Raw genomic sequence first — 19,771 nt, 5'->3', positions numbered from 1 at the left:
CACCCCATCACTCTCCTTCTTGGTCAAATAGCCCTTACACAGCCTGGAGGTGTGTTTGGGGTCATTGTCCTGTTGAAAAATAAATGATGATCCAACTAAACGCAAACCGGATGGAATAGCATGCCGCTGCAAGATGCTGTGGTAGCCATGCTGGTTCAGTATGCCTTCAATTTTGCATAAATCCCCAACAGTGTCACCAGCAAAGCACCCCCACACCATCACACCTCCTCCTCCATGCTTCACGGTGGGAACCAGGCATGTAGAGTTCATCCGTTCACCTTTTCTGCGTCACACAAAGACACGGTGGTTGGAACCAAAGATCTCAAATTTGGACTCATCAGACCAAAGCACAGATTTCCACTGGTCTAATGTCCATTCCTTGTGTTCTTTAGCCCAAACAAGTCTCTTCTGCTTGTTGCCTGTCCTTAGCAGTGGTTTCCTAGCAGCTATTTTACCATGAAGGCCTGCTGCACAAAGTCTCCTCTTAACAGTTGTTGTAGAGATGTGTCTGCTGCTAGAACTCTGTGTGGCATTGATCTGGTCTCTAATCTGAGCTGCTGTTAACCTGCAACCTGGTGACTCGGATAAACTTATCCTCAGAAGCAGAGGTGACTCTTGGTCTTCTTTTCCTGGGGCGGTCCTCATGTGAGCCAGTTTCTTTGTAGCGCTTGATGGTTTTTGCAACTGCACTGGGGGACACTTTCAAAGTTTGCCCAATTTTTTGGACTGACTGACCTTCATTTCTTAAAGTAATGATGGCCACTCGTTTTTCTTTACTTAGCTGCTTTTATCTTGCCATAATACAAATTCTAACAGTCTATTCAGTAGGACTATCAGCTGTGTATCCACCAGACTTCTGCACAACACAACTGATGGTCCCAACCCCATTTATGAGGCAAGAAATCCCACTTATTAAACCTGACAGGGCACACCTGTGAAGTGAAAACCATTTCCGGTGACTACCTCTTGAAGCTCATCAAGAGAATGCCAAGAGTGTGCAAAGCAGTCATCAAAGCAAAAGGTGGCTACTTTGAAGAACCTAGAATATAAGACATATTTTCAGTTGTTTCACACTTTTTTGTTAAGTATATAATTCCACATGTGTTAATTCATAGTTTTGATGCCTTCAGTCTGAATGTACAATTTTCATAGTCATGAAAATACAGAAAAATCTTTAAATGAGAAGGTGTGTCCAAACTTTTGGTCTGTACTGTAGAAATAAATGTCTAAAAACATGGCCGTTTGTTACCTTTTATTTGTCTTAAAAAAATATTACAACTTATGTTCCCATCACATTACAAACAAAAGTAAAAACAGTAAATAAATAGGATAAAACATCATCATAATAATAATAAAAATAACAATAATCTAAGAATCTTGGTCAGAAGGTGTTTGAGATTTTTCATAACAATTAGGGCTCATGCAGACGAGTGTATAAATTGGACGTGTGCTGTCCAATTTTTAATTGGCTAGCACACGGACAGCACACCGACCCATGTTATTCAATAGGGCTGTTTAGATAAATGATTTTTTACTTGCTCTGACTGTCAGTGATAAAAATAAATTGCAGCATGTAGCACTTTCTTCCAAGTCTCAGGTGAGACTCACACATTTAAATCTATGGGTGCGTAAAAAAAATTGGATCCGACAGGGAACATTCAAGTTGCATTCCACTTTTACGGATATATTTCTGTTATAAATCTAGGAGACTGTGATCATGTACATCTTTTAGTGTTGTATGAATACGGATCGCATATGGACATCACATGGATAGCACACGGACGTAAAAACTGAGCAAACGGATGGCACACGGATAAAAATTAGAAAAAAATCGTCAGAGTTTTCTGAAGGAAAACTGAAGGAAACTCGGACAATTTCTTATACTCTTGTCTGAAGAGGCCCTCAACTGAATATATTACCATAGCAGGATCAGAAATGTATCTCAAACGTGTCTCAAGTGACAATTTGCAGTCAGCTTATGAAAAGCTCATTAAAAAGCTTTGCTCTATTGTTCAGAGAGATTCTTTGCCTATTTTTTGCCAGAGTGTATCCATGCCCAACAGCTCGAGTGCTGCAGTCTATCTACATTAGTCATACGGACTTGGAGCTTTCCACTACCACCCCAACCAAACTATTTTTCCCTACAGTTAAGTAGTGAGGAGGAATGAAGGGGACACAGTTCTGTATTCATGTGACAAGCAAGGGTTCCCAAAGTGGAGACCCCTGCAATCATATACTTATCACCTTTCTTAAGGATAAATAAAATGTTGATTCTGAGAAAATCCTTTTTTAAGGAATCTGATTGAAAACCAGAAGACCTGTGATGGTTTTCATTGCACTTGTCACCCAACTTTCCCATAACCTCCCATATATAAAACAGAAATAGCTAAATACCTAAATATTTGCGACTTTTTTAAAACTTTATGGATAAAACTTCTTAAATATTATCCATAAAATTATTATGATCAAAAGTATCAATGTTCATCAGCTGTCAGGGCCTGAATATATGCATTTATTCCTGAGTTATTATTTTGGTGTAAACCATAATAAACCCAAATTGGAAATATCATAATTCTAGCTGCAGTCATGGATCTTAACTTTAGACTACTGCTATCCCAAATTGGGGAACATGGCAGCCTAAAAATGACTGATCTGAGGGCTGATACTGATAAGATTAGGCTAAGATGTAATTTCCGTCTTGTCTATAGACAGGCACTAGTATACGACATCAAAAGTCTGTGCTCAACCATCCAATTTTTTACTGAAGAGAACTGACGCTTTGTGTCATGGACACCTTGTGCCTTATTTGATAATTATGCACATTATTATATTTTTACATGCCTAACTACGCTCAAAATCATTGGTGGCCAACTAGTAAATCTTGGAGGTGGGATGGGTAAATCTATATATTGGGTAACAGACTTTTCAGCAGAAATAATAAATTGCATTGTAATAGGTTTGTGTTTCACCACTCTATTCACCATTTTTGACATGGGTTTAGAATAATGTAATAATTATTAACTTTGGCTGAAGATCTGTAATGGTTTTAATTTCAGTAGTCACTGAACTAAGAAATAACTAAGAAAAATCTTAAAATGAGCCATGCTTTTGTCTTTTAATCTGAAAGCAGCATAATATAAACAGAGACACTGATTCCTATAATGTGTCACTTACTGAGCTGCTTTCTGTAGTTTTGATAAAATTACTGTTTTATCAGAAGGAGATTATCACTAAAGGACTAGTAAACCTGCTGCCATGTGGACCTCTATATTCATGAGTTCTGTATAACACCACAATCACCAATGATTTGCAGCTTTCTGCCTATGCACAGTATACACCGAAAGCAGACAATTAGAAAGCTGCTAGTCAGTGGTGAGGGTGGGGTTATACAGAGCTCAGCATTCAGAGAACTGGAAGATCTGCGGCAGATAAAACAATGCAGGCCAGTGAGTGAGACATCGCTGCAATCAGAGTCTGTCACTACAGCACATTGTAAAGACTGTCTAATCCGGCTCTACATGTTATAGGGGAGGTAAATTGGAAAATAGTTCACAATTCTGGAGTTCTGTTCTAATCAGTCCTTAACAGGAAATGTAATACTTCTAAGGGTTCTTTATCAGAGCTGTTCAGACTAGCTAAGGTCATGCAACAGCGGGTGAGTTTAAGATGCTACATTTCTAGTGTACAGGTTAAGGAAGCTGTCAGAAGGCAATGAAGCAAATCTTTTATCCCCTTCCGTGCTATAGTATATACTGTTCAGTCAATGAAATGAAGTGAAAAGAGCACAGCATGTGACTAGCTTAGAGTCATGGACTCCACAGCCACTATAGAGCACAGCTCCTCTCAGACACCATATAAGGAACTTCATGGTTGAAGTGTAAGATCCGTTGCCCATAACCTGTACCTTTGACTTCTCCGCTCTAGGGCTCAATATATCCATTAATACATGATTTTATTTTACTCACGAGAGCTGCTCTTGAAGAAAAGTCTTTTTATTTGATCATCTTTTCAAGTTCTATCTTCCTTCTTTGAGTGGCTTGTTTTAAGAACTATTAAAGAAATCCAATATGTCCAAAGAACATCTTATCAGAGGCTCCTAATTTGTCTGTATTCATAAGAAGCAACTGACTGACCCTTTTTTTTTTTATAGACGTTAAACCTCGTTTATCCTGGTTATTACAGAGCCGAACCATTTTTTTTACATTTTCATTATTTTAAGGTTACTCAATGTAACAAAGTATGACTTAAGACATGAAAGCATAAAAAAGTATCATACCTTAAGAGAATGATTTCTAATTTCATGACTCAATTATAAGATGCTAGATGCCTTAAAGTGTTTTTTTTTCTTAAAGCTTTTTTGATAGATTAGCCTTAAAATAGTAAAAACATTTTTTTTAAATGCTCACTGACTTTCCATACACCCTAGGAGCCCCCTGCAATAATGTGAACAACCTAACTAATGGGATCAGAGGCCCCCTCTGATAATTGAGAATATTTTCTAAGGCATTTTAAGTTAAAAGTTATGTCCGGCACAGCTCATTTACTGGGCAGTGCAATGACTTCACAATCCCACATACCTGACCAGACGAGAAAACAATTGTCAAATATCATATACCGTACATGTCCTATTCTAGTGATCAGGACGTGTGCGAAATACCTGCGGCTTTCTCATAGAGAATACAGGAGCACCTCTCGGTGTATGGTGGGATGTTGGCTGAGATGGCTGTCAGCTGAACAATCGGCCAAAGCATCATTCTACTGACCGCCATCAAATGTCTATGGCGAGCCTAAGACATGACTGTCACGCAACAGCCAAGCAGCAGAGACTCCACATCAAACTGAAGCCTGTCTCTACAATGACCAGGTTCTATATACTAATCGATGAGATACTAACTAGTCTGATATGCATAATGTTACTTTCCATTACAATTCAAAATCCGATTGTCCTGATGGAGACAGAATGCGGAGAATGTAATGCACTAAAGTATGAAGGTGCTGCTCTGGCGGGAAGGTCAGAATACCCTACTGACCTCTTACACTACCAGAGCTCAGAACTTTGCTGGCTAGATCCTCTCCACACTCTGCTGAGTTTCTTAAACATATCCGGGTTTATAACAATATCTTCCAGAAACACCATTTGGATGTGCAAAATATGTCCTTCAGCCGAGATACAAGCCAACGTTCACGATCCAGGCTCGAGTTTAATGAATATGTTGGCTACATATCAGTAACAAAAAAGTTTTTAACCACAACCAAAAGGTTAAACGAAATAGACACGTGCAAAGTTGGGTAATTCTGCTAATTTATGATACAGAATGGAATAGAGGATAGGCATTTAAAGATGGCAGCTCTGCTGCAGAAGATGAGAGGTTACACAACGCAAGTAGTTTTATTATGTGCTGTCTCAAACAGAGCCCTTTTTCAACTATGAACTATAGATACGCTTACGTTTATGATATATGCAATTTTTGCTTTCTTTATATGTTTAGGTTGAATATGTAACCCATTGCCACTTTTTTTTTTCCAATCTCACCATATAGTTGTAGAAGCCACTGGGGTTTTGAAAAAAAATTTTGGCACATAAATCTAGTTGTTAGCTTTCTGCTATCTTGCTTTACTATATGGATTCTTCTTGCATAATATTCGATATATGACACTATTCTATGCTGCTTACATAGGAGTAGTTATACTACTGTTTGCATTACTACAATTCTGTTTTTCTGACAGCGCAGTGGAGCGGGGGGGCATTCCTGACCTTGGTGTGGAGCTCTGTGAGATCTAGTTACTAACGTGGCTTTATGAGATCACCATGCTCATGGACCAAAGTGACCCTGCTTCTACCATCTGTAGAAGAAAAGGAAAAAAGGCATAGGGGAGTGGAACATGCTATATCAATGATGATACAAATATCTGCCAACATGCTCGACTATGAAAAAGGAGACTTTTTTTATTAAGGCTATTTTCAAAGTTTCCTTTATTGATTTTCAAGAATTTTAAAAATGTTGTGGCAAGAGTAGTACATTAAATTGACATTTCACTGATTGCCTTTAAATGGTCTTAATATACAACCTTGTAACAGCACAATCTTTTTTACAATAAAACAATTATCAGCCATAAAATAAAACCATTGTCTTACAAAATAAGCATACATCCCTACATAATCCTTTACCGTAACATTAATATTCTCGGGCTTTGCATGCACCCCTTCTTGGCAGACATTAGGTCAGCCGAATCTTGTATTTGACATTTATGAAATTACAATTTAAATACAAAATTGCAATTACAACTTTAAGAAAAGGATTAAACTATAATGCACAGAGTGGACTTTGGCGACTCCAATAGATTATGATCACTATAGAATATGATTTACTAAATAGCCACCAATGACTGATGAAAGGGTGGAGAGCAAAAAAGTCCAAAAAGTAAAAGTTGTTTGTGAGAAGAAGGCATCACGCTCTGCTGCAAGTGAAAGTGAGGTGAAGTCAGCCAGCTCTGCAGAACAGCTGCACAAACATATTGCACATATTCCAGCCCTGCCCTATAGAAATGTAGGGTATGATACTGTGAATGTATGCCATCCCTCCCTAACAAATCTGTTAATATATCCATATCTTACAGGGGTTGACCAGGTTCCGATTTTTACAGTAACATTTTTTGTCTATGGGCTTTGTCTGGTATTCATTTCAGCCCTATATATTATAATGAGATGAGCAACAATATTAGCCACCAAATACAGACAAGAGTGGCAGTGTTTCTTTATATAAAAGTGATCCCCTTTTTTTAATCCCAGATAACTACGTCCTTATAACAGATAAGAAAAACCTAACAATATAGCAGTTTTTCATTTGTTACTCAATCTTCTTCAGCTTTATAGTGTTCGATGCCTTTTACGAGTAGTCAGAATGGGTAAGATATTAAGCCCCCAGAAAATGTTTTATATGAGCTTACAGAAATCAGACTTTAATCGATTGTACTATAAAAAGCAGAAATATGACTTCGGGGAGATTAGCTCACATAGCGATACTGTATATTACATGTATTTTAGTATTGAATGGATTGCACAACTACTAAAGGATCTATAATTGAACTCTGACCCTGATAACCAAGGACTTCTTCCTACAGGACCACCCATAAGCAGTGACCCCCTGTGCTGAATCTAAAAAAGGGTATAGCTGAGTTTGAAATTCCTGTATCTGCCGAATAGAAAAATATTAACATTTGAGACTCCTCAGTGGTTAATACCATTTAATGTGGCTAACACAAATATATATTTTTCCTGTATCTACCAAATGCACCATATATGCTGACATCAGCAAATGTGGTAGAAGTATGTACTGAATACAATACACATAATACATTCAGTATTATTATTTTTATAGCATCTAATGTTTTCAGATCATCATCAGATGCTTTAAAAATTGTAGAGCAATGTATGAATCAAAGATAGATAGATAGATAGATAGATAGATAGATAGATAGATAGATAGATAGATAGATGCTCTCAAGCCAAAACCCAATTGGAAATTGGGAGAATTCCTGACAAAAGTGGATCACACATGTTGATGACTGTTCTCTCTGTTAAATGCATCACAACAGAACATTCTAGCTCAGGGATGTCAAACTCAACCACACAGAGGGCCAAAATGCAAAACTTGTACAAAGTCCGGGGCCAACCAGTATACAGTATAATGGGCCCCACATAGTCCTCCATACAGAATGATGGGCCTCACATAGTCGCCCATACAGAATAATGTGCCCCACAAATTCTTGCATACAGTATTGTGAGCACCACATAGTCCTCCATACAAAATAATGGGCCCCACATAGACCTCCATACAGAATAATGGCCCCACATAGTCCTCCATACAGAATAATGGGCTCCACATAGTCCTCCATACAGAATAATGGCCCCACATAGTCCTCCATACAGAATAATGGGCCCCACATAGTCCTCCATACAGAATAATGGCCCTACATAGACCTCCATACAGAATAACGGCCCCACATAGTCCTCCATACAGAATAATGGGCTCCACATAGTCCTCCATACAGAATAATGGCCCCACAAAGACCTCCATACAGAATAACGGGCTCCACATAGTCCTCCATACAGAATTATGGCCCCACATGGTTCTCCATACAGAATAATGGCCCGACATAGTCCTCCTTACAGAATAATGGGCTCCGCACAGTCCTCCATACAGAATAATGGCCCCACATAGTCCTCTTTACAGAATAATGGGCTCCACACAGTCCTCCATACTGAATAATGGCCTCACATAGTCCTCCATACAGAATAATGGGCTCCACATAGTCCTCCATACAGAATAATGGCCCCACATAGTCCTCCATACAGAATAATGGCCCCACATAGTCCTCCTTACACAATAATGGGCTCCGCACAGTCCTCCATACAGAATAATGGCCCCACATAGTCCTCCATACAGAATAATGGGCTCCGCACAGTCCTCCATACAGTATAATGGCCCCACATAGTCCTCTTTACAGAATAATGGGCTCCACACAGTCCTCCATACAGAATAATGGCCTCACATAGTCCTCCATACAGAATAATGGGCTCCACATAGTCCTCCATAGAGAATAATGGCCCCACATAGTCCTCCATACAGAATAATGGCCTCACATAGTCCTCCATACAGAATAATGGGCCCCACATAGTCCTCCATACAGAATAATGGCCCTACATAGACCTCCATACAGAATAACGGCCCCACATAGTCCTCCATACAGAATAATGGGCTCCACATAGTCCTCCATACAGAATAATGGCCCCACATAGAACTCCATACAGAATAACGGGCTCCACATAGTCCTCCATACAGAATTATGGCCCCACATGGTTCTCCATACAGAATAATGGCCCCACATAGTCCTCCATACAGAATAATGGCCCCACATAGTCCTCCTTACACAATAATGGGCTCCGCACAGACCTGCATACAGAATAATGGCCCCACATAGTCCTCTTTACAGAATAATGGGCTCCACACAGTCCTCCATACAGAATAATGGCCTCACATAGTCCTCCATACAGAATAATGGGCTCCACATAGTCCTCCATACAGAATAATGGCCCCACATAGTCCTCCATACAGAATAATGGCCTCACATAGTCCTCCATACAGAATAATGGGCTCCACATAGTCCTCCATACAGAATAATGGCCCCACATAGTCCTCCATACAGAATAATGGCCCCACATTGTCCTCCTTACACAATAATGGGCTCCGCACAGTCCTCCATACAAAATAATGGCCCCACATAGTCCTCCATACAGAATAATGGGCTCCACATAGTCCTCCATACAGAATAATGGCCCCACATAGACCTCTATACAGAATAATGGGCTCCACATAGTCCTCCATACAGAATAATGGCCCCACATAGTCCTCCATACAGAATAATGGGCACCACATAGTCCTCCATACAGAATAATGGCCCCACATAGTCCTCCATACAGAATAATGTGCCCCACAAATTCTTACATACAGTATTGTGAGCACCACATAGTCCTCCATACAGAATAATGGGCCCCAAATAGACCTCCATACAGAATAATGGCTTCACATAGTCCTCCATACAGAATAATGGGCTCCACATAGTCCTCCATACAGAATAATGGCCCCACATAGTCCTCCATACAGAATAATGGGCTCCACATAGTCCTCCATACAGAATAATGGCCCCACATAGTCCTCCATACAGAATAATGGGCTCCACATAGTCCTCCATACAGAATAATGGCCCCACATAGACCTCCATACAGAATAATGGGCTCCACATAGTCCTCCATCCAGAATAATGGGCTCCACATAGTCCTCCATACAGAATAATGGGCACCATATAGTTCTCCATACAGAATAATGGCCCCACATAGTCCTCCATACAGAATAATGGGCACCACATAGTCCTCCATACAGAATAATGTCCCCACATAGTCCTCCATACAGAATAATGGGCTCCAAATAGTCCTCCATACAGAATAATGGCCTCACATAGTCCTCCATACAGAATAATGGGCTCCACATAGTAATAATGGCCCCACATAGTCCTCCATACAGTATTGTGAGCACCACATAGTCCTCCATACAGAATAATGGGCCCCACATAGACTTCCATACAGAATAATGGGCCCCACATAGTCCTCCATACAGAATAATGGGCTCCACATAGTCCTCCATACAGAATAATGGGCTCCACATAGTCCTCCATACAGAATAATGGCCCCACATAGTCCTCCATTCAGAATAATGGGCTCCACATAGTCCTCCATACAGAATAATGGGCCCCACATAGACCTCCATACAGAATAATTTGCTCCACATAGTCCTCCATACAGAATAATGGGCTCCACATAGTAATAATGGCCCCACATAGTCCTCCATACAGTATTGTGAGCACCACATAGTCCTCCACACAGAATAATGGGCCCCACATAGACCTCCATACAGAATAAGGGGCCCCACATAGTCCTCCATACAGAATAATGGGCTCCACATAGTCCTCCATACAGAATAATGGGCTCCACATAGTCCTCCATACAGAATAATGGCCCCACATAGTCCTCCATACAGAATAATGGGCTCCACATAGTCCTCCATACAGAATAATGGGCCCCACATAGACCTCCATACAGAATAATGGGCTCCACATAGTCCTCCATACAGAATAATGGGCACAATATAGTCCTCCATACAGAATAATAGCCCCACATAGTCCTCCATACAGAATAATGGGCTCCAAATAGTCCTCCATACAGAATAATGGCCTCACATAGTCCTCCATACAGAATAATGGGCTCCACATAGTAATAATGGCCCCACATAGTCCTCCATACAGTATTGTGAGCACCACATAGTCCTCCATACAGAATAACGGGCCCCACATAGACCTCCATACAGAATAATGGGCCCCACATAGTCCTCCATACAGAATAATGGGCTCCACATAGTCCTCCATACAGAATAATGGCCCAACATAGTCCTCCATACAGAATAATGGGCTCCACATAGTCCTCCATACAGAATAATGGGCCCCACATAGACCTCCATACAGAATAATGGGCTCCACATAGTCCTCCATACAGAATAATGGGCCCCACATAGTCCTCCATACAGAATAATGGGCTCCACATAGTCCTCCATACAGAATAATGGCCCAACATAGTCCTCCATACAGAATAATGGGCTCCACATAGTCCTCCATACAGAATAATGGGCCCCACATAGACCTCCGTACAGAATAATGGGCTCCACATAGTCCTCCATACAGAATAATGGGCTCCACATAGTAATAATGGCCCCACATAGTCCTCCATACAGTATTGTGAGCACCACATAGTCCTCCATACAGAATAATGGGCCCCACATAGTCCTCCATACAGAATAATGGCCCTACATAGACCTCCATACAGAATAACGGCCCCACATAGTCCTCCATACAGAATAATGGGCTCCACATAGTCCTCCATACAGAATAATGGCCCCACATAGAACTCCATACAGAATAACGGGCTCCACATAGTCCTCCATACAGAATTATGGCCCCACATGGTTCTCCATACAGAATAATGGCCCCACATAGTCCTCCATACAGAATAATGGCCCCACATAGTCCTCCTTACACAATAATGGGCTCCGCACAGTCCTCCATACAGAATAATGGCCCCACATAGTCCTCTTTACAGAATAATGGGCTCCACACAGTCCTCCATACAGAATAATGGCCTCACATAGTCCTCCATACAGAATAATGGGCTCCACATAGTCCTCCATACAGAATAATGGCCCCACATAGTCCTCCATACAGAATAATGGCCTCACATAGTCCTCCATACAGAATAATGGGCTCCACATAGTCCTCCATACAGAATAATGGCCCAACATAGTCCTCCATACAGAATAATGGCCCCACATTGTCCTCCTTACACAATAATGGGCTCCGCACAGTCCTCCATACAAAATAATGGCCCCACATAGTCCTCCATACAGAATAATGGGCTCCACATAGTCCTCCATACAGAATAATGGCCCCACATAGACCTCTATACAGAATAATGGGCTCCACATAGTCCTCCATACAGAATAATGGCCCCACATAGTCCTCCATACAGAATAATGGGCACCACATAGTCCTCCATACAGAATAATGGCCCCACATAGTCCTCCATACAGAATAATGTGCCCCACAAATTCTTACATACAGTATTGTGAGCACCACATAGTCCTCCATACAGAATAATGGGCCCCAAATAGACCTCCATACAGAATAATGGCTTCACATAGTCCTCCATACAGAATAATAGGCTCCACATAGTCCTCCATACAGAATAATGGCCCCACATAGTCCTCCATACAGAATAATGGGCTCCACATAGTCCTCCATACAGAATAATGGCCCCACATAGTCCTCCATACAGAATAATGGGCTCCACATAGTCCTCCATACAGAATAATGGCCCCACATAGACCTCCATACAGAATAATGGGCTCCACATAGTCCTCCATCCAGAATAATGGGCTCCACATAGTCCTCCATACAGAATAATGGGCACCATATAGTTCTCCATACAGAATAATGGCCCCACATAGTCCTCCATACAGAATAATGGGCACCACATAGTCCTCCATACAGAATAATGGCCCCACATAGTCCTCCATACAGAATAATGGGCTCCAAATAGTCCTCCATACAGAATAATGGCCTCACATAGTCCTCCATACAGAATAATGGGCTCCACATAGTAATAATGGCCCCACATAGTCCTCCATACAGTATTGTGAGCACCACATAGTCCTCCATACAGAATAATGGGCCCCACATAGACTTCCATACAGAATAATGGGCCCCACATAGTCCTCCATACAGAATAATGGGCTCCACATAGTCCTCCATACAGAATAATGGGCTCCACATAGTCCTCCATACAGAATAATGGCCCCACATAGTCCTCCATTCAGAATAATGGGCTCCACATAGTCCTCCATACAGAATAATGGGCCCCACATAGACCTCCATACAGAATAATTTGCTCCACATAGTCCTCCATACAGAATAATGGGCTCCACATAGTAATAATGGCCCCACATAGTCCTCCATACAGTATTGTGAGCACCACATAGTCCTCCACACAGAATCATGGGCCCCACATAGACCTCCATACAGAATAAGGGGCCCCACATAGTCCTCCATACAGAATAATGGGCTCCACATAGTCCTCCATACAGAATAATGGGCTCCACATAGTCCTCCATACAGAATAATGGGCTCCACATAGTAATAATGGCCCCACATAGTCCTCCATACAGTATTGTGAGCACCACATAGTCCTCCATACAGAATAATGGGCCCCACATAGTCCTCCATACAGAATAATGGGCTCCACATAGTCCTCCATACAGAATAATGGCCCAACATAGTCCTCCATACAGAATAATGGGCTCCACATAGTCCTCCATACAGAATAATGGGCCCCACATAGACCTCCATACAGAATAATGGGCTCCACATAGTCCTCCATACAGAATAATGGGCCCCACATAGTCCTCCATACAGAATAATGGGCTCCACATAGTCCTCCATACAGAATAATGGCCCAACATAGTCCTCCATACAGAATAATGGGCTCCACATAGTCCTCCATACAGAATAATGGGCCCCACATAGACCTCCATACAGAATAATGGGCTCCACATAGTCCTCCATACAGAATAATGGGCTCCACATAGTAATAATGGCCCCACATAGTCCTCCATACAGTATTGTGAGCACCACATAGTCCTCCATACAGAATAATGGGCCCCACATAGTCCTCCATACAGAATAATGGCCCTACATAGACCTCCATACAGAATAACGGCCCCACATAGTCCTCCATACAGAATAATGGGCTCCACATAGTCCTCCATACAGAATAATGGCCCCACATAGAACTCCATACAGAATAACGGGCTCCACATAGTCCTCCATACAGAATTATGGCCCCACATGGTTCTCCATACAGAATAATGGCCCCACATAGTCCTCCATACAGAATAATGGCCCCACATAGTCCTCCTTACACAATAATGGGCTCCGCACAGTCCTCCATACAGAATAATGGCCCCACATAGTCCTCTTTACAGAATAATGGGCTCCACACAGTCCTCCATACAGAATAATGGCCTCACATAGTCCTCCATACAGAATAATGGGCTCCACATAGTCCTCCATACAGAATAATGGCCCCACATAGTCCTCCATACAGAATAATGGCCTCACATAGTCCTCCATACAGAATAATGGGCTCCACATAGTCCTCCATACAGAATAATGGCCCCACATAGTCCTCCATACAGAATAATGGTCCCACATTGTCCTCCTTACACAATAATGGGCTCCGCACAGTCCTCCAAACAAAATAATGGCCCCACATAGTCCTCCATACAGAATAATGGGCTCCACATAGTCCTCCATACAGAATAATGGCCCCACATAGACCTCTATACAGAATAATGGGCTCCACATAGTCCTCCATACAGAATAATGGCCCCACATAGTCCTCCATACAGAATAATGGGCACCACATAGTCCTCCATACAGAATAATGGCCCCACATAGTCCTCCATACAGAATAATGTGCCCCACAAATTCTTACATACAGTATTGTGAGCACCACATAGTCCTCCATACAGAATAATGGGCCCCAAATAGACCTCCATACAGAATAATGGCTTCACATAGTCCTCCATACAGAATAATGGGCTCCACATAGTCCTCCATACAGAATAATGGCCCCACATAGTCCTCCATACAGAATAATGGGCTCCACATAGTCCTCCATACAGAATAATGGCCCCACATAGTCCTCCATACAGAATAATGGGCTCCACATAGTCCTCCATACAGAATAATGGCCCCACATAGACCTCCATACAGAATAATGGGCTCCACATAGTGCTCCATCCAGAATAATGGGCTCCACATAGTCCTCCATACAGAATAATGGGCACCATATAGTTCTCCATACAGAATAATGGCCCCACATAGTCCTCCATACAGAATAATGGGCACCACATAGTCCTCCATACAGAATAATGGCCCACATAGTCCTCCATACAGAATAATGGGCTCCAAATAGTCCTCCATACAGAATAATGGCCTCACATAGTCCTCCATACAGAATAATGGGCTCCACATAGTAATAATGGCCCCACATAGTCCTCCATACAGTATTGTGAGCACCACATAGTCCTCCATACAGAATAATGGGCCCCACATAGACTTCCATACAGAATAATGGGCCCCACATAGTCCTCCATACAGAATAATGGGCTCCACATAGTCCTCCATACAGAATAATGGGCTCCACATAGTCCTCCATACAGAATAATGGCCCCACATAGTCCTCCATTCAGAATAATGGGCTCCACATAGTCCTCCATACAGAATAATGGGCCCCACATAGACCTCCATACAGAATAATTTGCTCCACATAGTCCTCCATACAGAATAATGGGCTCCACATAGTAATAATGGCCCCACATAGTCCTCCATACAGTATTGTGAGCACCACATAGTCCTCCACACAGAATAATGGGCCCCACATAGACCTCCATACAGAATAAGGGGCCCCACATAGTCCTCCATACAGAATAATGGGCTCCACATAGTCCTCCATACAGAATAATGGGCTCCACATAGTCCTCCATACAGAATAATGGCCCCACATAGTCCTCCATACAGAATAATGGGCTCCACATAGTCCTCCATACAGAATAATGGGCCCCACATAGACCTCCATACAGAATAATGGGCTCCACATAGTCCTCCATACAGAATAATGGGCACAACATAGTCCTCCATACAGAATAATAGCCCCACATAGTCCTCCATACAGAATAATGGGCTCCAAATAGTCCTCCATACAGAATAATGGCCTCACATAGTCCTCCATACAGAATAATGGGCTCCACATAGTAATAATGGCCCCACATATTCCTCCATACAGTATTGTGAGCACCACATAGTCCTCCATACAGAATAACGGGCCCCACATAGACCTCCATACAGAATAATGGGCCCCACATAGTCCTCCATACAGAATAATGGGCTCCACATAGTCCTCCATACAGAATAATGGCCCAACATAGTCCTCCATACAGAATAATGGGCTCCACATAGTCCTCCATACAGAATAATGGGCCCCACATAGACCTCCATACAGAATAATGGGCTCCACATAGTCCTCCATACAGAATAATGGGCTCCACATAGTAATAATGGCCCCACATAGTCCTCCATACAGTATTGTGAGCACCACATAGTCCTCCATACAGAATAATGGGCCCCACATAGTCCTCCATACAGAATAATGGGCTCCACATAGTCCTCCATACAGAATAATGGCCCCACATAGTCCTCCATACAGAATAATGGGCTCCACATAGTGCTCCATACAGAATAATGGGCCCCAGATAGACCTCCATACAGAATAATGGGCCCCACATAGTCCTCCATACAGAATAATGTGCCCCACATAGTTCTCCATACAGAAGAATGGGCCCCACATAGACCTCCATACAGAATAATGGGCTCCACATAGTCCTCCATACAGAATAATGGGCTCCACATAGTCCTCCATACAGAATAATGGGCCCGACATAGTCCTCCATACAGAATAATGGGCTCCACATAGTCCTCCATACAGAATAATGGCCCCACATAGTCCTCCATACAGAATAATGGGCCCCACATAGACCTCCATACAGAATAATGGGCCCCATATAGACCTCCATACAGAATAATGGGCCCCACATAGACCTCCATACAGAATAATGGGCCCCACATAGTCCTCCATACAGAATGATGGGCTCCACATAGTCCTCCATACAGAATAATGGGCTCCACATAGTCCTCCATACAGAATAATGGCCCAACATAGTCCTCCATACAGAATAGTGGGCTCCACATAGTCCTCCATACAGAATAATGGGCCCCACATAGACCTCCATACAGAATAATGGGCTCCACATAGTCCTCCATACAGAATAATGGGCTCCACATAGTAATAATGGCCCCACATAGTCCTCCATACAGTATTGTGAGCACCACAAAGTCCTCCATACAGAATAATGGGCCCCATATAGACCTCCATATAGAATAATGGGCCCCACATAGTCATCCATACAGAATAATGGGCTCCACATAGTCCTCCATACAGAATAATGGGCTCCATATAGTCCTCCATGCAGAATAATGGCCCCATATAGTCCTCCAAACAGAATAATGGGCTCCACATAGTTCTCCATACAAAACCTACAAAAGACAAAAAATATATCTCATACCCTACCATCATTATATATAAATGTAAAGCAAAGTTGCATATTAAATATAGGATACTTAGTGAACTATTTTTGATCAAAAAAAGTATACAAGCCGTCCCACCTGCGACAAGGTGACCCTAAATTGGAACGGTACCTACACTGTCTGTATTAAAAACCTTACTGTATATCAAAGTTGAAGTAATGCATATAAAAGGGTAGACAAATACAGTGCCGGCAAAAAAAATCTTTACAAGTTCAATGAAACCACTAAATCTTAATATTCAAGTGGATTCAAGTGTTTTATTGTGGATATTTTATTACAATTAGTATTTTGTCATGTCACCCTTACATTTTATCACCATCTGCAGTCGTTTAGGCATGGACTCAGCAAGGCTGGCTAAGTATGTGGAGTCCATGTTTACCCACAGTGTCTTCAGCACCTCCTTTAGATTGTTGATGTTGCTGGGTCGTGTCTCTTGAACCTTGTTTTTCATTAAATTCCAGGCATTTTCTATGGGGTTAAGGTCAGGGAAATTACCTGGCCACTCTAAAATGTTAATGTTATGGTCACTGAGAAACTTTCTCACGGCCTTGGCTTTGTGGACAGGGGCTCCATCATGCATAAAGTAATCACACTGATGTATGACCCAAAAAGTAAGCATGTGTTCTTCCAAAACAGTAATATAATTGCTTGCTTTCATAGTTATAATCTTGGGAAGGAAGTCCAAACCTGCCCTGCCCATGCTTCCACTGAATGCACCCCACACCATCACACTGTCAGGGTGTTTAACAGTCTTAACTGTATATTTTGGGTCATAACGTGACACTGTACTCGGACGACGCACAACCTTTGAGCCTCCCCTGACCAGCCTGAAAGTGCTCTCATCACTAAACATCACTTTCTTCCACTCTTCAGATGTCCAATCTTGATATTTCTTACAAAAGGCAAGCCGTTTCTTCTTCATTGCTGCTGTGAGCAGGGGCTTCTTTGCGGCACGGCAACTTGGTAGACCCAGATCATTCTGCAGGCGATGACGAATTGTCCTAGTTGCGATGTTCTGGAGGAGCATAGGGTACTTATTTTTTATTTCAACGGCAGTTATAGAAGGATGTGACATCACTTCACGCTCCAGAAGCTTATCAGTCCTTGGTGAAGTCTTCTTAGGTGCGCCAGAGCCTGACTTCCTCTGCGGTACCATCCCAGGAGGCAATAATGCCGCCAACCGCTTCAGTTGAAAATTGCTTCTCTTGACACTCCCAGATCTCTAGCTACAGCAATCACTGAATCCCCCTTCTCGAGGAGAGTCAAGGCACGGGATTTCTCTTCCATTTTAAGCTTCTTTCGACCCATTGTGGGAGATAATATAAAACTGAGGGAGATAATAAAAGACTGTCTAATAGCAAAACTGGCTGAGCTGCACATAACAACCAATGAGAGTGCAGCTTTCGCTTGACCAGAGAAGTGAAAACTGAGCATTGATTGGTTGATATTTGCAACAAAGCCAGCTTTAATATTAGACAGTTTTTTATTATCTCCCCCATTGTGTACACTTTTAAAAAGTGAAATTATGATGTGGATTTTATATGTAAAGTTTTTTTTTGCTGCGCAAGTGTAAAGATTTTTTTTGCCGGCACTGTAGGACCGGGTCCCAACTTCAGACCACCTAGGCCCGTGGTAAGCTACATATATACTAATCAGCTCAACAAAGGGGATGCCACACCCTTAATTTGCACAGAATGCAAACAAGACAAAAGACCAAGCAATGTGAACTGAGGTCTAAGATGGTACACATGCAAGAAATAGGAGCATGTTCACACTAGCAAAAAGAAGCAAAACCTACAAAAGACAAAAAATATATCTCATACCCTACCATCATTATATATAAATGTAAAGCAAAGTTGCATATTAAATATAGGGTACTTAGTGAACTATTTTTGATCAAGGTGGGACGGCTTGTCAGTGTCAGATTTGACACTTATGTTCTAGCTGATAAAGGAGATCTATAGAATATTGTATTAGTATGGCTGTCAGATGCATTATTCAGCCAAAACATGGTGGTAATTACTTATCCAGATAGAGAAACTTATCCTGAATAGCCTAAGGGTAGAACATATCAACATAACACCTCTTGTAAAGTACCTTTTAGTATTTAATTGATATCCTTTGCTGACATTTCTCCTCTAGCATTTTTCAAGGAAGATCTGGTTACCTTCCTCTGAGTTGGTAGAAATCTTGGAGCGTCCCATGACTTGTCGGAGACCATTCTATGCCAGCAATATCAATATTGTGTTATGAATATCCCTCCTGGCATCATACAGAACAACAAGCAGCTATGTCAGGAATGAGCCGTCAGAACACAGAACTTTTGACCTGATGTGTAGATCATTATCTAAACAAAGCGGCAATTCTTCAGGGAACACCAGTAAGATAATATGCATTACATGCA

At 41.8% G+C, this 19,771-nt stretch overlaps 1 protein-coding gene across 2 annotated transcripts in view; it reads right to left on the bottom strand.

Annotated features, from left to right (window-relative positions):
- ARHGAP24 (Rho GTPase activating protein 24) overlaps positions 1-19,771 on the bottom strand; it is a 1,313,999-nt gene that overhangs the window by 725,447 nt on the left and 568,781 nt on the right. The gene's annotated exons all lie outside the window — the stretch shown is intronic.

This window comes from Phyllobates terribilis, unplaced genomic scaffold (genome assembly GCF_046119375.1).
Source record: "Phyllobates terribilis strain yellow unplaced genomic scaffold, ASM4611937v1 Scaffold_1__5_contigs__length_1240528914, whole genome shotgun sequence".
In the NCBI taxonomy this organism is placed as follows: domain Eukaryota; kingdom Metazoa; phylum Chordata; class Amphibia; order Anura; family Dendrobatidae; genus Phyllobates; species Phyllobates terribilis.
Note: the sequence above shows the minus strand (reverse complement) of the source record. Positions and strands in the feature narration are given on the sequence as shown.